Raw genomic sequence first — 18,731 nt, 5'->3', positions numbered from 1 at the left:
GTATACTCTCTGCATCTGAGGAGTTTTTGTCTGTATGGAATTATAATAACGGAGGGAAAAGCTCTTCATTTGTCAGCTTTAGCCCAAGGCATTGGGTCAATGACAGCTTCTAAAATTTAATTTTTAATAATTTCAAATAATGAAAAAGCTCTATTGATCTGAGTAAGAAAAGCATTTAATAGGTCTTCCTATGAAAAACAACCCAGCTGACTACAGTCTGTCTCTAGGTATTAAAAGCGTTAAGTAAAAGTTATGTTTAAAAGCAAATGAAGAATTTCTGACAGTGCTGGAGAACTGAACCAGTAAAAGCAAAGGAGAGTAGTTCTAGAAGCAACTGCAGGTGAAGTGGTTTTAGATGGGGTTGTTTCAATCCCAAAATTTCACAGCTGCCTGTTGATTCTGATGCAAAGAAACCAAATGAGGCTGAAAGAAATTCCCACTGAACACAAGAGAACAAGAGCTGAACAAACACTTGCTCATGTTTTTTCAGCGTTTGAATTTGTGAGGTCAAATCTGACTTAACATGAACATTTTCCTGTTTAGCTGGGGACGCACACCATTTTTCTTACTCGTCCCCTGGGCACCATGCAGCTTTTTCCCCCATTTTTTTTAAATTTGTAAAGAAGAGAGCAGTGCTGAACTGTGCAAAAGATGCTACCTCACCCTCACCCTGCTTTGCACAGGACACAAATGAAGCTCTAAAGAAAAGCTTCAGTGGACCACATCCCTCCTGCTGCTGCTTGTCCTCAGACTGATGAGCAAGAGGGAGTTACTGCATGAAAGCTGGGGCTAAGTGGAGAAAAAGACTGATACAAAAAAACCAACCCCAGGGAATGGAGGACACTTGCCTTGCGTGTTTCAGCCACTGTCACAAAATTAAGTTCATTCTTCAAAGAAATTGAAGACCTTACCGCACCTTTTAAACTATTTTCTTTTTACTCGCAGAAATGTAAGAGTTGAATCTTGTCCTCACCCATACACATTTGGTTGCAGGCATAAGGGAAGAGCACTGAAAGGGCCTTTATTTCTCTGAGTGCAGCGTCTGCTGCAGGCACCTTCAAGCTTGCATTTATGCACCTTGTATGGATGAAGAAACCTGCAGGAGCAGCAGTACGGTCAGCAGCACATTCTCTTCTGAAATTTATTCCCATTCTGATTATTCTTCCCAGTAAACATGTGTAGCTCTTACCACTTACCACCATGCTGGGTTTTTTGCCTTCCCCCCGCACTGCCCACCCCCCACCCCACCCCGCTACTGGTCAGAACAAATCTTTTCACTGCATCAGTTACAGTTTATCTGCTGGTGTTTCCATCCCAGTTTTGAGTTTGCTATTTTTGTTTCCTTTCAAAGTGTTAGCTTGCCTAAGTTCTGCTGCTAGTTAAACAGCAAAACTTCTTCAAGCTGTCTCCTTTACTAACATATGTATATAATCCCAGTTCTGTCTTCTCCGTTTTCCTTTTTCTCTTCGCACTTAATGTTTGCCAGAGTTTCTCCTTACATTGTGAGGCTTGCGGGGCAGGGAACCTGACTGTTGAAATCTCTGAAGAACAGTCATGGCAAAGTGCCATAACACATTGTATGCCGTACATATTAAATGCTGCTAAAAATTTGTCCATTCTTCTCAGCTTCTTTCTCATTTGCTTATGGGCTATGAATTACTTCACTGGTTTACCTGAATTATCATAATACTCCATGTTTTGCATACACACTTTATAAAATAATATGTATTCATGAAGTTCTTTGAGACCCTAGGGTAAAAGGTTACAATGACTTCCAAGTTATCACCATCAAATTATTGTTCGCTACATTTTGTGAAAATGCTCTGAGGTCTTAACAGATCAGTTGAAAGCAAGAGAGACTTAATTACTTACTACTGTCTTTATTTTCTGCCCTGAGATAAGAATAGGCTGGAATAAATTCATAATTGGTCCCTGTGGCTAACAGAGTGGCTTGTGGCTTTCTAGCAGGTACTCTCCATATTTACATTTCCAATTTCCTTACTAAAACGCCCTACCTTTATCGAGAAGGTTGGGACACTTGGAAAGTAAACTTCATGAAGTCCTCCTGGAGTGGTCTGTAATTGTCAGCAAATAATCCAGCATGACGGAGTGCATTGGCTAACACCCTCTTTCTGCATCCCCCTGTATATGCTTGGAGGGATACCAAACCAGTGCAAATTTTGTTTTCCCCCAAACCAATTTATTTGCAGGTTTTACAACAACCACATAGCACACAAAAGATGGCCAAAACTCCTGACCATGTGAACTGCACTCCTAAAATCTTCCCTATGGCCATGAGCCCCATTCCATGAATGCTGAGGGCAGAGGGAAGTTCTCTGCAGAGTGGGACCTCCTACCCATATCACCTGCTGCCAGGTTAAGGCAGGGTCCCATGGGTGCTGGTGCTCAGCCTCCTTGCTCAAGTATAGCCAGCTGGTTGCAGCCTGGGGACAGGCTGAGGAGTCACTCGTTGGCCACCGCAGCCCCGTAGCCCCGTGTAGCTTATGACACCGCTGGATTCAGCGCCAAGCTTTCCAAGCAAAACCCACCTGCTTATTTCAGTCTACATTTGGATGACTTTTTTCTTTATGAAAAAAAGGCTGTATTGTGACATGAGAAAATCAGCACCGAGAAAACACATATTTTCTTGTCCTGTACCCCATTATTACTAGATCCGCTATCTATTTTTTTGCAAGATTTTTCCCCTGCTACAGCTAAATAAGGCCCACATGGCAAATGGTTGTTGTACTACAGATGCGTACTAGGGGTCTGACTTCTTTTTTCATTCTTTCCGTTCTGAGGCTATTCTCGCTGAAAGATTGCTTGGCCTGCAGTTTAACCTAACTCTGTTGTAAACATAAGGACTAGGAATTTCAGAGCTTTAGGAAGTGAGATAAACATGGGCATGCCCCTTTCCCTGATGACCATCCCACTGTTGCCAGTATCCCTCACACCCCTTGCTGCCTTCCACCTCTCCTCAATCCCCAGGCACTGCGTTGGGAAGATGTTTGGATACTTTTTGTTCATGGGGCAGAAATTCCCATGCTACCACTTGGGTCTCATCTTTGGCTGCAGAGTTTCTCTTCTTTAGACTTCTGTTTATTCTGCATCCTTGTTTAGACACTTATTTTATTCATTCAATAGCTGTATCATATGTGATTCCGGAGAAAGCCTGGCATATCTGTTTCACCCATCTATGCTTTATGATTTTGCCTATGGGGGTGAAAAAGAGATTTTAGTCAGCAGTTGTTTTTTACTGTGAATGGCACCCATCAGTAAACACTTGCTACGAATACAAAGATAAACTGATTTCCTTCCAAGGGAGACACCAAAAGCTGTAGATAGACAAACTGGGCATCCAACGATTAGAGAGGGGATGCAGACAAACGGAGAAGTCCAGCATACTATCCATAAGGCTATTACAGTATTTCTTCACTTATGCATTGTTCTTCTCTTTCCCCTCTCTTAGTCGCACTCTGTCAAGTTGTTAATGGCTGGCTTAAGTGTGCCATGTTAATGCCTTCCCTGCAGAGTACTGTTGGAGAGTAAAAATGTACTGATTACTGCATGGGTATGGAACAAAAGAGCTTTGAGTCCAGTGCTATGTCTCCAGTGGAGAGGAATGTGGAATACTACAGAGAACGGTACAAACTCTCTGCGAACCAAACTGTACAACGTTGAGGCAAGGGCACAACATTACTCTTGAACTCAACATCAGCTTATTAGCTAGAGTGTGAGGAGCAGGGCACAGTTTTACCTGTTTGATCTTGTGGTTGTGTAATCATAAGCATTACAGCTAATTGTTATTGATGGCTGATTTTAAAACATATTATTTCAGGGTTTCAGCTAGAAGTGTAAGATTGGAGAGGGATTTCTACCCAGATATTTTTAAAATTAATAAATCAATTACTCTCCTTGTACAGGCAATGAACCTTTTGTTCAAGTCAGTCCCTGATCTGTTGCCATGTCATATCGCTCTTGAAACACGATACTGCTGAAAGCAGCTGGTTCAGTCTCTTGTTCTTATTTAAAGAAGTAACAAGTTTCTTCTGTCTGGGAATTACTTGGGCATGTATTTACCTGGAGGTGTATTTGGGAAATACAAAATAATATTTGACCCAGAATACTTCCTAAAGTTGTTTTGTTTTTTGTTTCCACGCACACTTCTGAAATGAAGGCTGTGGCTGCCTCCCAGAGTGGCGCCCGCTTTGCCAACACAGGCAAGCGTAGGTTAGCATAGAGGTAAAAGTTTGATAAATCAGTTTATTTGTGATACTGTGAAATTGATGTAAACAAAAATATGCTCCTTGAAAATATTTTCCTTGAAAACCCGCCAAGATTTACCGAGTACATCTGTCTTGACAAAGCCCTTCAACTGAGATCAAATGAAACCGTACCTTGCAGCAGACAGCTGCAGCTATTTTAAAACGAAGTTAAACAAGCATGAAAAACCGGGGATGAAAAAAACCACCACGGGAAAAGTAATTAGCCTGCCACAGTGCGATCCGCAGCGACACAGGACATCAGAAAGCACGGGCAAAGACAGCGGTGCCTCCCCGGCGATGTGCCTGCCTGAACAGGCCGCGCCTCCCGAGTGACCGCCCGGCGCGCTGCGGCCCCACGGACGCGACTACAGTTGGCACCAGCCGGTCTCTTTCCCGCCACCCCCCTCAGAGGACCTCCCGCCCCGGCCCGCGCCCACGCCCGCCGCGGCAAGCGCCGCCCGGCAGCCCCCGCGCCGCTCCTCGGCCGTGCGCTGAGGGCCGGGCGTTGAGGGCCGCCCCCGAGGCACCCGCCAGAGCCCCGTCCCCGCAGCACCGCGTGCCGCCTCAGGGGCGAGCAGCAAGCCGCGGGTGCGCGGGAACGAGGGAGCGCGCCCCCGCCTCCGTGCCGCCGCCGGCCCGCGCACCGCTCCCCCCCCCTCCCCCGCCCCTCGCCCGCCCCTCGCCCGGCCCCTCCGCGCCGATTGGCCGGCGGCGCCCGGGCAGGTGCCGGGGCGCGGCGGGAGCTGCCGCCGTCGGCACCGCAGCAGCACCCGGTGGCGCGTCCGGCGGTAGGGGAGGAGGAGGCGGAGGAGGAGGAGGAGGAGGCGGAGGAGGCGGCGGTAGGAGGAGACGGCGACTGCAGGCTCTCGTCTTGCGCTGGCCGGTGCGGAGCGGCGAGCGGGAGCGGGGCACCTGTGCCCGGCGGCTCGGCGCAGGTGGCTGGCCGGGAGCCGGCGCGGGGCGGCCGCAGCCCCTTCCTTGCATGAGCGACGGGGCGCAGCCGCCGGCGGTGGTTCTGGCCGTGCCCCCCGCGCGGGGAAGGTCCTGCCCACCTCCATTTTGGTGCAGCCCTCGCGTTTGGGCGAGGGTGAGTACGGCCGGGGGCGCGGCCGCCGTCCCCCGCGGGCAGGGGCTGGGGCTGGGGCGGGGGGGCTTCCGCAGCGCCGCCGCGGGGCCCGGCGCCGTGAGCGGGCCTGCGGCAGGGCTGTGGTTGCGGGGCCGCCCGCCGCAGCGCCCCGTCGGGGGGCGGCCGGCGCTCGGGCCGCCGCGGGCTGCCCCCTGCCCCCTGTGAGGGGCTGCGGGCGGGGCCGGGCGCCGGGTCCTGCGGCCGGTGGTGGCTGAGGGGCCGCCTCAGGGGCCGAGGCGGGCCGCCCCCCCCGGCGACCTCGTGTGCTGAGGTGGGGGGCGGGGGCGACGGCGCTATGCGAGGCTTCTTTTAGTTACCGGACAGATGCCTGGTTAGCTTCGCAGTGTTCTGCTGACAGCGTGGTTATTCGAGCACTGTCACTGCGGTGCATTATTAATTATTCACATTATTACGGTTATGACTGGAGCGTGTTACTCCAGAGCAACTTCCCCGGGAGCACGGAGGGCTTCGGCGTGGCGCTGCCGCTGCCCCCGTTCCGCGGGAGCATCCCGCCGCTCCGTGCCTGTAATTTGTGCTTCAGACAGAAGCAGCGTGCGTTTTCCTAGTATCAAGGTCAGTTTATCGTAACTGCTGAGGAAAATACCATATGGCTCGGGCTGACTTTTCTTAGAGAATCTAATTAAGTAGGAGCGTGTGTTGTGCTGGGGTTTGTGTTGTGTTTTATGCGAATGTAACCAAATTAGATCGCAAAATGCCTTAGGGCGCGTGTGCGTCCCCCCCTCAAGCATGTTTGCAGCGCTGTTAACTGTATCTAGTGATCTATTTTTGACAAATGGTGCTTATTCTTTTGGCCTTATACCTACCATTTTACTAAAATTTTTACCTTGCCTACCATTTCTGAAAATGCTGGTAGCTGTCTTGCTATGGAGCCTGGAGTTTGTTAGAATAGGCACAGCATGGATTTTGGCAATAAAAGCTTTTATGCGTTCTTCTGATAACCCTTTTCTGGAAGGCGAGAGAGAAAGGAGGGAAAGTTGGTTTAGTTCTCACTTCACCAAACATTTTTCTAACTTTGAGGGACCTGTCATCAAGCTGGACAGACAGGTTTTTATAGTTGCTTATTAATGGTGATAGCGGTTCCCTGTGAACTGTACTGGGATCACTGACTCTGTCCCTGCAGTTAAGTGTCAAATGGTGATGTTTGCTGTTTATTTCTAGCTTAAAAAAATGAACAGAGCTGTGTCAAAAGCAGAAGGTGCTGTACCTTGTATGCAGTCCCTCAGGCTATTGCCTTACCCATGGTTACTCAGGTACCAGATTGTATCGGAGCATATTTACTGATGCATTATGCCCAAGCATCCAAAAATGTACTCAGCAATTCTGTAGCCTTCCTGTGGAATTTGTCAGGTAACTTAGTACAATGTATATAGCAATTACAAACAGGAGAGTATAATTTTCAGCAGCTGTGATTCATTAATTGCTAGTGAGAATTCCATGCCAGTAGCCTCTACCAGGGTGAGGGATACTTACAGAGCACTGCCCCAGTGCCAGGACTTGCATCACTTGAATCAGCAGCAGGCTGAAGATGCAATATTGCCCTTTGATACAGGTTAATGCTTTCTAACAGACTGTCTTCATCTGAACCAGCGCTGTCTAGGAGTCATACAAGATCAAGAAAGCTAAGCTAAAACTTTTTAAGTTTTTTTCCTGGGCTTGTTTCCTGCTTTCGCCCCAACTTGATGAATACAGCTTAGTGGGCTACGCCTGACTACTAAACCAGGTTTTTGGATTATATGGGGTATACCCAAGTGCACGAGCACAGTAGGAATTCACCTTTCCTGCTTAAAGTTGCAGTTAACAGAACACTTGATCAGCTCGTACTTAAAAAAAGGAAAAAAAACCCTGTGCATGAGTGATGCTGAAGAGGAGCTATATATACGAAATGCATTATTGTTCATAAACAGTACCCCGTATGAAAATGTGACTCCTTTCTATTGCCAACGTTAATATGCCCTACTGTTATCAGACTGGAAACTGCTGTTTGGCAATGTAAACCATCTTAACTTGCCCTTGCAGAGTTGGACAAGCTGAAGGAAACTAGTTGCATATAGTTCCATGAAAGCCATCGGGACAATTTTTCTCTTTGAGAAAACCCTTTCATTTGTTTGAGTGGACTAATCCAGCCTTTCTGTGGAATGCTTTATTCACCTTCCTTTTGGAACCAGGTAGGTAATTTACTAGATAAATTCTTAGAGATAGTAAAGGCTTCTGGCTTACCTGTGAACCACTGACAGACAGAAAATAAACCAGGTCCATATTTCTTTTATTCAGAGATTTATAGCAGCTTAGTTTCAAAAGAAGGTTATTGGATTTAAGGGAGGAGGAAGATAGCCGCTGTATTTCAGCGTGGAGCAAAGCACGCCATACTGTTGCTCAGGTTACCAAAGAAACTTGGCCTTTATTTATAGCATAAACAGGGAACTTTGTAGAAGGGCTAAATACAGTGTAATTTGGTAAGTTTTCAAGCCATGGTCTAGTTTTGTGTATCTCTTTGTGAGACTGGGCAAAGATGCCTGTCTCCAAACTTTACATGAATTTACAGAAACCCAAGAGGAAGACCTCTTGCATGTGGCTGGCACACTAGTAGGTTCTGTCATTCATATGGTAAAGACTAGTGATTGTGACCTGTTTGCTATTTAACTTTCAAGTTGAAATGTGTTATCCTCTTTTATTATTATTATTTTAACAATCTTATAGAAAAATGCTGTGCTACGTTTTTAAAAAAATGCATTTTCAGAAAGTAAACATCACGTGACATTTTATGTCCTGAAAATAAATAAATAAAGCACGCTGTAGTGGAAAGCAGTTTAATGAATTGCCTTGCAGCTTTAGCGTATATGAACAGAGTATAAGGATGCAGTGGTTTGACTGGTCAAAAGCTAATATTGGCATTATTGCAATAATGGCAAATTTTTAGATCTTATGAAGAATATTCTGGGAACAGGAACACATTAGACTTCCAGTCCAGTAAGTGTTGAACTTCAACAGCAGAGCACTTTTTTCTTTTTTTGAGAATGTTATCCTAACAAAAACCTTTATCTTGCAAATTTTTACTGACCCATTAGTTCCTGAGCTGAGTAAAGGAAACAAGACCTCTTGTTACTTCCTACTACCTATTGATCAATTGATGATCATAAAAGAAAAATGAATATGGTGTTTGGTATTTAGATTACTGCAGTCATTACTATCTACTGATTGTTTTAAGATATAAAGCATTACCATAGGAAATTAATTTTGCATTCTTCAAGGCAAAGTACATCTCTAAATGAAATACTACCTATTGAAGTGGAGGAGCTAACTACTCTGGAGATTAATCTTGAAGATGAGACACTTTCTATGGCATTCTCTCAAGTTGACTCACGGTAATCAATTAAGTAGACTTCCGGAGTTTTTCTGGCGCTGGCTGGCAGGCGGGAAGGAAACTAGCCTGTCCTACTGCTGAAGACCTAAGCTCAAATTCTGCTCTGCAGCAGTTGCAAAAACCTTTTTTTCTGGATTCTTCCTTGCAACATATGCTGCTTACTGATGGAGAAGAATAAAACAGATTAATGCAGCCATAGTTTTTGGATCAAATCTGTTTGAAGGGTGCTAAGATTATTTACTGTAGGAAATGAGATGTAGTCTTGCCTTGTGATAGCAGTCTGAAGTATAGAGCCTCATTCAAATGCTATTAAAATCCATGGCATTCCCACTGGCTTTAATGAGTCTTGAAGCCAGGAAACAGCCTGAAATCTTTGGGTTTTTTTAATAACTAAACAATTCCTTCCCCCACACCCTCCATGTGACTGCTCCATGCAGAATAATACGTGGCTCTGCCGTTGTAAACCAACTTTCTGTTCTTGGAGGAAGGCAGTGCATAATCTGTTGTTTTCCTTCTGGAAAGGAAAGCAAGCAAAGCGTGTTTACAACTTGAAGAGTAAATTTTCTGTTCTGCTGTTGTGGTGAGGGGTTTTTGTCTCTCCTGAAACTAATACAAGAAGAGCTTCTTTGCTTATTAGGTATTACTTCTGATACAGAAGGTCATTTAATGTGGGTTTCTTCTGTCCCTTTTGGGCTGTATGAACAGGAAGTTGTGTCACAGGGCAATCCAAATAGAAAAGTGCTGATTTGTACCATTATTGTGAATTGCTACAGCATGGATGTTCAGTGCATGATTTAAGTGCTGCTGACAGAGGTGCAGCTAACTGTCCTCAAATACCTCAAGTTGCTGAGTGTAGCTATTTTTTAACCATTGTTAATCTTGCAAGGGGGTGACTCCTGCTTTTCCTATTCAGAAAACTGATTCCTCTGCCCCTCAGTGGCCATCCCCAGAGTGCTTGAATGTCACTTTCTGGAAGTTATCTCAGTGCTTGCATCCAGCTGTCATAAGTGCTTTGACATTTGTTTGACAGACCATGAATTGGATTTAAGTTAAACCATAGTGCATGAATTGGAGTAACAGCAGGTTTTTTGAAAGAGCTTTGGAGAGGATTCTAAAAAGTATAATCTGGTGATTTGCTTTTTACAATCTCAGTGGGGCTTGATCTAAAAGACAGTGCCAAAAATTGCATGTATGTTAATCACCTCAAGCACAAAACCTGTGGGTTGAATCCCAAGTGAGAGGAAAGCCGTTCACATCTAGAGCAAGATCAGATAGATTATTCCACACACACACACTCCCCACCCTTCTAATGTTTAATAAGCAGGCTTCAGTTTTGTGCTCCAAGGTAATGTCGCAGGTCAAAAAGAGGGGAATCAATGGATGAGATACTGTGGACTCAGGTTCCACACATGATTAAGTGAACTGCACCTCCGCCGTGGAAATATGTCAGTTGTGTAGTTGTGGTAGGTGAAGAATACCTGAGATTGTGCTTTCAACTGGAGGGGAAGATGGTGTCAATGTTGTATCAAGGTCCAGAGGCCTATTATAAAGGATACTGGGAATCTAAAAATTGGGAGAAGCTAATGTAGCGACTAGAAATAGGAGTTTTTCTTGGTGAAGCTGATGTTCTTCATGTAGACTTATCAAAGGAGCATGTTATTTCAGTGTACTGCTAATGCTACTTCAGTCTTCAAGAGTGAGCCCTGATAAAGGGAAATGCTTTTTTTTATTTTATTTTAAAAAAAGTTTTTAAGGTACAGAGGAGTCCTAGCTAGTTCCTAAAGATGTAGCTTACCTTAAGTTGATCAAATAATAGGTTCTGTGGGACTCAAGGTATCTCTGCTGGTTGGATGATCCTCTAAACCTGTAAGAGGATGAACTGCTTTGCTTCCCTAGTTTAAACTAAAGGAGCTCTGAGGCTGCACCGGTTTGGATACAGCTATAAGTGAACCAGCAGACAAAACCTGACAGTGAGGCTGGCCTTTGAACTCCAGAAAGTGCCTGACTGTGTCTTGTGCTTGAATGTAAATGTTCCTTGTTTGTATAAACTTGGGATCCAGAACTTCAGGTTTGTGTTAGTTGGCCAGAGCTCAGATCATATCCATGTTGTGCAGTGTCAACACAGAAAAAGTAGTCAAGCTCAGGTCCAAAACAGAGCCTCTTTTAAGCATAGAGTAGGTCCCAGTGTCAACAAACTAATCCATTAACTCCCCCACCTGACAGATTAACCCAACTACTAGGGTTTTCAGAGGCTTTCTACAGCTCTGGCTCTATTTTAGTCTTGTTTTATGTCTCTTAACAAATGCTTATCTAAACAATTCAAAGGCAACCTGCTTCTGAAACCCTTTTTTTCCGTGCATGGGGTGTAAGTTGTGTGTCAGCCAACTACAGCTCATCACAAAGTCTCAGTAAAATGGGACATGTGGATTTACAGATGCCATTATTGTATCTCTTACAATTCTTGCTTGTTCCAGCATAAATCAGGGTTAGAAGTGCTTTGCAGATGTCAGAGTGAATGTGAAAGGCACAGTCTTATGAAATTAATTATTTTTGGGTTTTTTTTTTTTTCATTTACTTGGTAATCTGTAAAATCCAGTAATTTGCAGTGAGGGTTCCTGTCAGTAGTTTGAATTAACAGTGTTTTACTGTATTAATTTTTTTCACATCTGGCAGCACTGCAGAATACTGCCTCTTTGTGGCAACTGCTGTTGGAAGCATTTTCTTATCTCTCAAAATATAATTTCTGTCTCTGTCCCAGTCTTGCAGAAATAGTCTCTCAATCAAAGGTTAGTTCTTGGATCAAACTTAAGGATATGGTGATGAGTGATATTTAGTAAGAAGGATACAGGGTATCAATTAGTGCAACATGTGGGGGAAAAAATCTTTTTATTGTGTAGTATATTTTAAGTATGCTTGTGGTATGTTTGCATATTGGATTCTATATTATGGATATTTTGGTAGCAGTCAAGCAGTCCACTTAACTGTTTACCGCTGTAGTTTGCATGGGTTGATCCAATATGGCATTCAAGTTATGATAAGATTCTTAATATAACACTTTTGCCTGTATTATTGAGATTGAAAATCAAATTTATATGCAGATTAAAATGTGTAGTGCTTTTGGAGCTGTTTGAGGTTCTATAAAAACTTCACCTTTTCTCTCGGTGTGTTCTTCCCCACATTAAAGGTATGAATAACTCATGAGAAACGTTGCCACCACTTTACATAGTAGTGATGCTTTGGCATCTTGAACTTGCAAGAGTTATCTTGGTGAACTGATGTTTTCTGGGTTAGTTTGTTGATTTTAGCTGTAGGATATGCCTCTCTAGCTATTCTTCTAAATAGTGACTGCTGTGGTACTCGAGAAGATGTTTAGCTTTAGAAAGCTTACTTGTCACATGCTGCTCTGTAGCTCTCATATGGTAGTGGACCTTCTGTATCCTTCAGTTTCTTTGACCTGTGTGGGAAAACAGGACATTGACATCTGAGCACAGGAATATCCTGAGTTGTGTTCTCTCACATGCTCTTCCACAAGGAGGGAGATAAATGCTGGAGCTTCCTAGGCTTAACATAGCCTTTTCCTGGGTGCACATATTACTGTTACACAGGTAAAGTGAGTACTCCCTTGTCTGCCTGCCTCTTAAAATGAGACAGAAACTGCCATCAATTCTTTCAAGGAACAGAGAAGGATTTGCTATTTCTTTCATCTCCTTTCAATGTGTGTAGCTCATTTGAGGGCCATTGATTGTGAAATGGTGAGACTGACAGATGTCTTGGGAGAAAGAAGTGGCCTGTGTAGTGCAAGACAGGTGGGTGAATGTCTTTTTGCAGTCTTCACTCTTGAGCTAAGGCTGAGTAGAGAGGTAGGAATACAAATGAGCTTTTTGTTTAGTATTTTCTTCATACAGGCTCATGCTTATACAGTGTGAAGTGTGATTTGCCAGCTGCATTCTGGTTTGGCTTTTGATGGAAAGGTGGAAGAAGGGGCATAACTGTTCAGCGGCTGCTGTTTTCTCTGTGCAGGGAGCCTGGGTACACAGCAGTAATCTCTGAGCCCCGCTTTGCTAAGTTGGGCATCCAAAGGGAAGCCCTTGCGGTCTGTACACACAAGATGTGCAAGATTTCAGATTGCATTAGTTGCAAGCTCTAAGTGCATGTGCTGGCTTTCTTTCTGACCTGTGATGGTTCACCTTGGGGTTGGTTGACAGTCCATTACAGTCATGAGCTGTGTTTCATGCTTTAGAGTAGCTGCTTTTCCATGTGCCTTCATTCATCCAAGGTACGATTGCGTGTCAGTGTGTTACTGCTCCTGTTTTGTCTTTTTCTCCAAGCTGTCTTTCTTGTTTCAGGAAGGAAAACAGTCAGTCTCACACAATCAGAATACTGTCAGACCCATCATCTTGACTACGCATTCTTCCAAAAGGCAGTTGCTACTAAATAGAGAAAATAGAGCTGAATGTGATTTGCCTTAGTTCAGCATAAACAATGGAAAATGAGACTGAAGTAAAATGAGAGTGTACGGTAACTAGAAAGCCAGCGGAGTGAGATGCATGCTAACAGTGTGTGCAGGGTGACCTACGATCTTTAGCAGCTGTAAGGGCCAAATTCTGGGTAAGCCTTTCTGTAAGAGTTTGCTGTTACCAGTGAGAAGATTATTCCAGTCAACGAATTTGGGGGTTTTATCTCAGTTTTAATTCCCAATGGGATTTATACTTGTGTATCTGTTGTAGGCTTGATACATAGGTATAAAGTGGTCATGACTTATTGTTAGGATTGACTTTTTACTTTAATCTGTGAAAGGTAGATGACAGAAATAAAGTCCTTTGGTATATTCTTCAGTCTTTTCTGTAAAAAGAGCTTTTTTTGCTATTTAAATAAAATTGCTTCTGCTTTTTAGAAACAATTTAATATGCTGTGTTCTGCTTCTGGGGGAGAGCCATTCTTAGGTGAGACGTGCCATTTTAAAATAAAATGTGACTTTAGTGGGGCTTTTCTACTTCTGCTATTTCATATTCAGTACTTAAAATGATGTAAAATATAGAAGCAAGAAGACTGCAAAATTATTTATTTCCTAAATAGATTAAAATTTAAAACCATACGGTATTAACCTTTGACCTTTAAGATCTACAATGTCCCCCATTATAGTATATCTGGCAGTCTTCTAGACAAGAAGTACACACAGTTATTGCAGTAATTTGCATTAATAAGGAAGATTTCTCCTAGAAGGAACCAAGTAAACTTCATGGCTCTTCTAAAAACCTGCTGCTTCACCCCCCTCCCACGCACCCTTCCAGTGAAATCAACTTAACTTTGCTCAGAAACTTGCAATCTGTTTGGTTTTCTAAACAAATCTCACATAAAATTAGTACTAGGCTGAAAGAAAGATAATTTTCTGCTTTGGCTATAGACCAGGAAATACGTGTAGTAAATCTCAGCTGAAATTGGTGTGGGTGCAAAGAATAGCATCCTCTTTGAGATCTTGTTTTGCATCTCATTTAAAATGTGGCACACCAAATACAAGTCCTTGTGTTGAAGTCAGTTGAGCCATGCTTAATTTTTCACCCAAATAGGTGGCTTTGTGTTTCTGATGACTGTATTTTCCCTCTTGTTATTTTGGGACTTTAGTTTATTTCCAGTGAAAAGGGAAGAATATCCACAGTGTTGTTTAATGCAGCTTCTAGACTTTCTTGGAGGTTAAAAAACATTAAGGAATTTATAAGCAATATTAATTTTGCCTCATTTTAGACTTAGTGATGTGCTAGCTGTAGTAGAAATTACTTTAGACAGTAGTGTTCTCTAAATGTTTTGGCTAAAGTCTGTTCTGTTCAAGTGTGTTGACAATTCAAAACACAGGAATCCCCTTTACGCTTTCAACACTCAGACCTCATTTTTGTCACTAATGTGACATTATATAATGAATATATGATAGGTATTGTGACATTTACATTAAAAAACTTAGCATAATTAACTTGTGCTGACAGTGCAATCCCTTCCTTTTGGAGGTTCAATAAACAAAACTTATTAAATTATGAACTGTGGTGGAGGAGCTCTGTTGTGGACTAAGTGCTTGTCTTCCTTTTTGGCATAGAAAGGTGACTATATTGTATGATTTAAAAGGGCAAAATATTCACCAATAAGATTATAGAAAGGATTTCTTAAGGTACTAAAGACTTCTGCAAAAGTTGGTCAAATGCCAAAGTATAATGACAAGATGGATTGAACAGTATTATTTAGGTCTTGACAGACTACTGAAAGAAGTAAAGATGAGTTTGTTGGTGACAGAGCAGGGATACAATTACTAGGAGTTTTTTTCTTTATTTTCTACTTGGAAAATACTAGAAGTGGTAGACTAGCAGAACAGAGTAGAAAAGCTTTGGTGTTTAGTTTGGTGACTAAAGCTGAGAGCATTTGAGGAAAAGGTATTCTATAGAAATATTCCAGTTGCAAATAGCGGGGTTGGACTCTTTGATATTGGGTTTCATCAGTGCACAGGAGCAGCATTTTAAAGCAAAAATAATTCTGTGTTGTGGAAACCTTGATCAAAAATTTTACTCAGAAATTGAAAGAATTTTAGGATATTCTTGTTTATAGTGCCAGGTTATTGGAGGGATCTCTTCCAGATACACACTGTAAAGCTCATCACCCCTGAGCCTTCTCTTCTCCAGGCTGAGCTGGCCTAGTGTTCCCAGCATCTCCTCTTGTGAAAGATGCTCCAGTCCCTTAATCATTTTCATGGTCTTGAGCTGGACTTACTCCAGTAAGTCTGTATCTTTCTTGCACTGGGGAGCGCAAATTGGATGCAGCACTCCAGATGCAGCCTTGCTTGTGTTGATTTCTTTGCTACAGCATAAAGCTAAGATGTCTGTGTTGTACTATACTTGGTATGAGCACTTGCATAATTAGCTTTATAATGTGGCTCTTTGTCAAGGAGAGAATCTGTTTTAAATGTTAGTTGGTACTTAAAAAAATAAAAAAGTTTGTGGGTTTTCTCCCCACCTTCCTGTAATGCTAATCTTCTGAGACTGCAGGTACAAGCAGCTTAGCTATCATGTGAGTGACTAGGAAATACACTGCTTGCCCTCATTTCTGGTGTTGATGCTCTTGTTCATTTTAAAATTCAGAAGCATTGCTTGCGTTTCTTGAAAAACATTTTATTTGCTTCTTCTTCTGTGTGTGGGGGGTTGTGGTTGTTTTTTTGGAGGGTTTTTTTTTGTAAAGGTTAAAGTAAAAAAAAAAATTCAATGTGGAAGTTTTAATTGGATTTAAAACAGACTGTAAGAAGTATTAAGATTAGAGTATTACTCAAACAATGCTTAATCATGTATTGTAAGCCTAGGCTTTCCTGTTAAGTGTGTTAATTTGTTGAGCAGGAGTTTAGGGAACCATATTATTCCTTGTAACATCTCTGAAAGCTTAGATTTTGTATTCGGTTTGAGATTTAGCAAAGAAGTGTTTACTCATTAAGGCAAACACCTGAACATCCTCATTTAAGTTATTTCAGTTGAGGCCAGAAGTTACTTTAGGCTGAAAAACTATTTGGTTGTCTCCCCTTGCCCCCCCAAATGTAGCTTGTTACACTTCCTCTAGAGGATTTGCCTTTGTGTCTTTCCAAAATGTGTAATCGAGATCTACTGAAAAAAAGACATTTGAGCATTGTTTATAAATATTTATAAACTGCTGTGATAACTCCCAGATCAGAGGTGATTTAGTAATGTGATGAAAAATTATTTCCTGGGAAAAACCACACAAGTTCCTTAGAGGTTAATGTAATATTAGAATGCAGACTGAGAGTCTTATAGGTAAATAAACCACATGAAAAACAAAAATTAAAGTCAGTGCTGATTTTGAAATATATGTATATTTGAAATTAAGCGTTTGCCAACCCCCAAAAAGTCAGAGGTAGTGACGTTACCTCTGGTAACTGGATGGGGGTCCAGTTAACCCCAGATTTAGGGGTAAATTTCCCCCTTTGAATATATGCTCACAGTCAGCAGTGGTGGCTGAATCAAAGGGATAATGTTCTTTACCAGGGGACCACAGATTGTATGTATGAAAAACAGTGCTAATGTTGACAACGTTTCCAAAAGCATTTTGATGAAGACTTGAAGAGAGAACTTATTATGACATTGTTAATTACAGTTGTTAACTTGATGCTTGAGAACAACTGGAATGGCATCTCTGATCTCCTAGTATCTTCGTCATTTTGTGTCTTGGACCACTGTGGCCCTACCATGGAGGCACGTCTACTGGCTCCAGCAATTGCTTAAACTAAGAGGAAATAAAACTATTTTATATCCTGTGTTTCTCCCGTGAAGTGTATGGGTGTGAAAAAAGTTAATTGGAAAAGTTCTACTTATTTCCCTGCGGGTGTGCCTTTCCTGAAGTGAAGCCCTTCTGTGCTTTTAGAAAGTCAGAGAGGCCTTTGCACTTGGAGTGCTTTGTGAGGGAAGAGCTGGACAGGTATCCTAGAGCCTGAACAGAAGAACATGTCGCAGGGCACTGCTTACTCTGTCTCTGAGCTGCAATGTGTAAGCGTAACCTCAGTAAGCCCTGCCTCGCCATTTCTTGTGCTTGCTTGTGCCCAGCAAGGCTTTGGTACAAGGACTGTAGATGAAGGTACAGGGGAAATTCTTAACATTCTGGTGAAAATGTCAGAAAGACTTACACGTGCGTGTGGGATGGAAGAAAGTCTTGCCAGTCGTTCCTCACTATATTTTAGCCAACCTTCAATTTTAACGTATGTTCTGGGCCTTGCAAATGGGATTAGTGAAGACTATGTATAGTTCTTTGGTTTTGTGACACATCTTTCTACAAAAATGGGGGTAATTTTATTTAGAAGTACATTTTTATAGCCTTTATTAACTCATTGTTGATATTCCTTTTCAACTTCCGTAGCAGACCTGAAGAGTCAAACCAGAACATACTGTTCCATTGTGTCCTTTGTTAGCTGTGTGATAAGCAGGTGTCTCACTGGAGGAATCTTGCCATCTTTATTTCACCTAAGCTTCTATCCCATCTGCTTGGTTTTGTTGGCTTGTTTTTGTTGAAGTGTTGTTTCTTTGAATGAAGAGTATGTTCTAAACTTTGATAGTCTAACCAAAAGAAAAAAAAAATGAGCAATACCCTAGTTCCATGTGGTGTTGCTTTTTTTTTTTGTTTGTTTGAGAACCTGCAACCAGATGGTTGGAGGAAGGTAAATATTGTATAATAAAACTCACCCAAACCCCCAAACAAATGCAACAAAAAATAACCAACCACATCCCCCATCATCATCTAAGTAGCAAATTAATTGTTATGTTTAGAAAATAGTGTTAGTTTCCTGCCCCCTCCCCCCCCTTCTATTTGGAGCACTTAATTGTATGCCATAGCAGTGTTGCTTAGAGGTGTTTTTCTGAGACAGAACCAGTTTGTATTTCACATAGTATCATTCAGTTGACACTTAACATGGATGAAGAGGCAGTAATAGTTGCCTCTTTGGTATAATGTGATAACTTCTTTGTGTTCGTAATTATTATGTACATTGCTAGGAGCTCATAAGAGAGCTGAAAAAACTGTGTGATGTTTTGGAAACTGTAACTCAATGTGGAGATGGACATCTTTATGATTGCCCAAATAATTACATAAATCAAATTACAGAAATTAAGAGCTAAATTTAGTGAAATTCAACAAAATTAATAAGTCACATGAAAATAAACTGGAACAAATTTATGATAATTCATTAATGAAATAAGTGGACCAAGCTCTAGTTCAAACTTTATAGTACCTTCTTCATAAGGCTGACTACTACTTTTTCGCCTCTGTTGTTCTTCACAGAAAGGGGGAATAATGATATTGTGGTGACATCTAAATCTTTTTCCAGTCAGTCTGGGAAATGTTTGAAAGGTATATGCTTATTTTTTTTTTTTATGGTGTCTTAAAATAGTTCCAGGTTTCTTAGTTGGTAGTACAAAATATTTTTGAG

At 42.2% G+C, this 18,731-nt stretch overlaps 1 protein-coding gene across 5 annotated transcripts in view; it reads left to right on the top strand.

The window, feature by feature from the left end:
* Nucleotides 1-5,003: 5,003 nt before the first annotated feature.
* The window catches only part of MYRIP (myosin VIIA and Rab interacting protein), a 236,398-nt gene continuing 222,670 nt past the window's right edge, over nucleotides 5,004-18,731 (top strand). For 3 of the 5 annotated variants that reach the window (XR_008732035.1, XM_055709083.1, XM_055709082.1), the window contains exons 1-2: nucleotides 5,007-5,053; nucleotides 5,087-5,352. The gene's annotated coding sequence lies outside the window, so the exon portion shown is untranslated. Of the gene's footprint in view, nucleotides 5,054-5,086; nucleotides 5,353-18,731 lie in introns of all 5 variants that reach the window. The other 2 variants (XM_055709086.1, XM_055709084.1) reach the window with 2 other exon arrangements.

Source organism: Falco cherrug, chromosome 4, assembly GCF_023634085.1.
Source record: "Falco cherrug isolate bFalChe1 chromosome 4, bFalChe1.pri, whole genome shotgun sequence".
Classification (NCBI taxonomy): Eukaryota; Metazoa; Chordata; class Aves; order Falconiformes; family Falconidae; genus Falco; species Falco cherrug.
The sequence above is the reverse complement of the archived record's forward strand: the minus strand, read 5'-3'. Positions and strand labels throughout refer to the sequence as shown.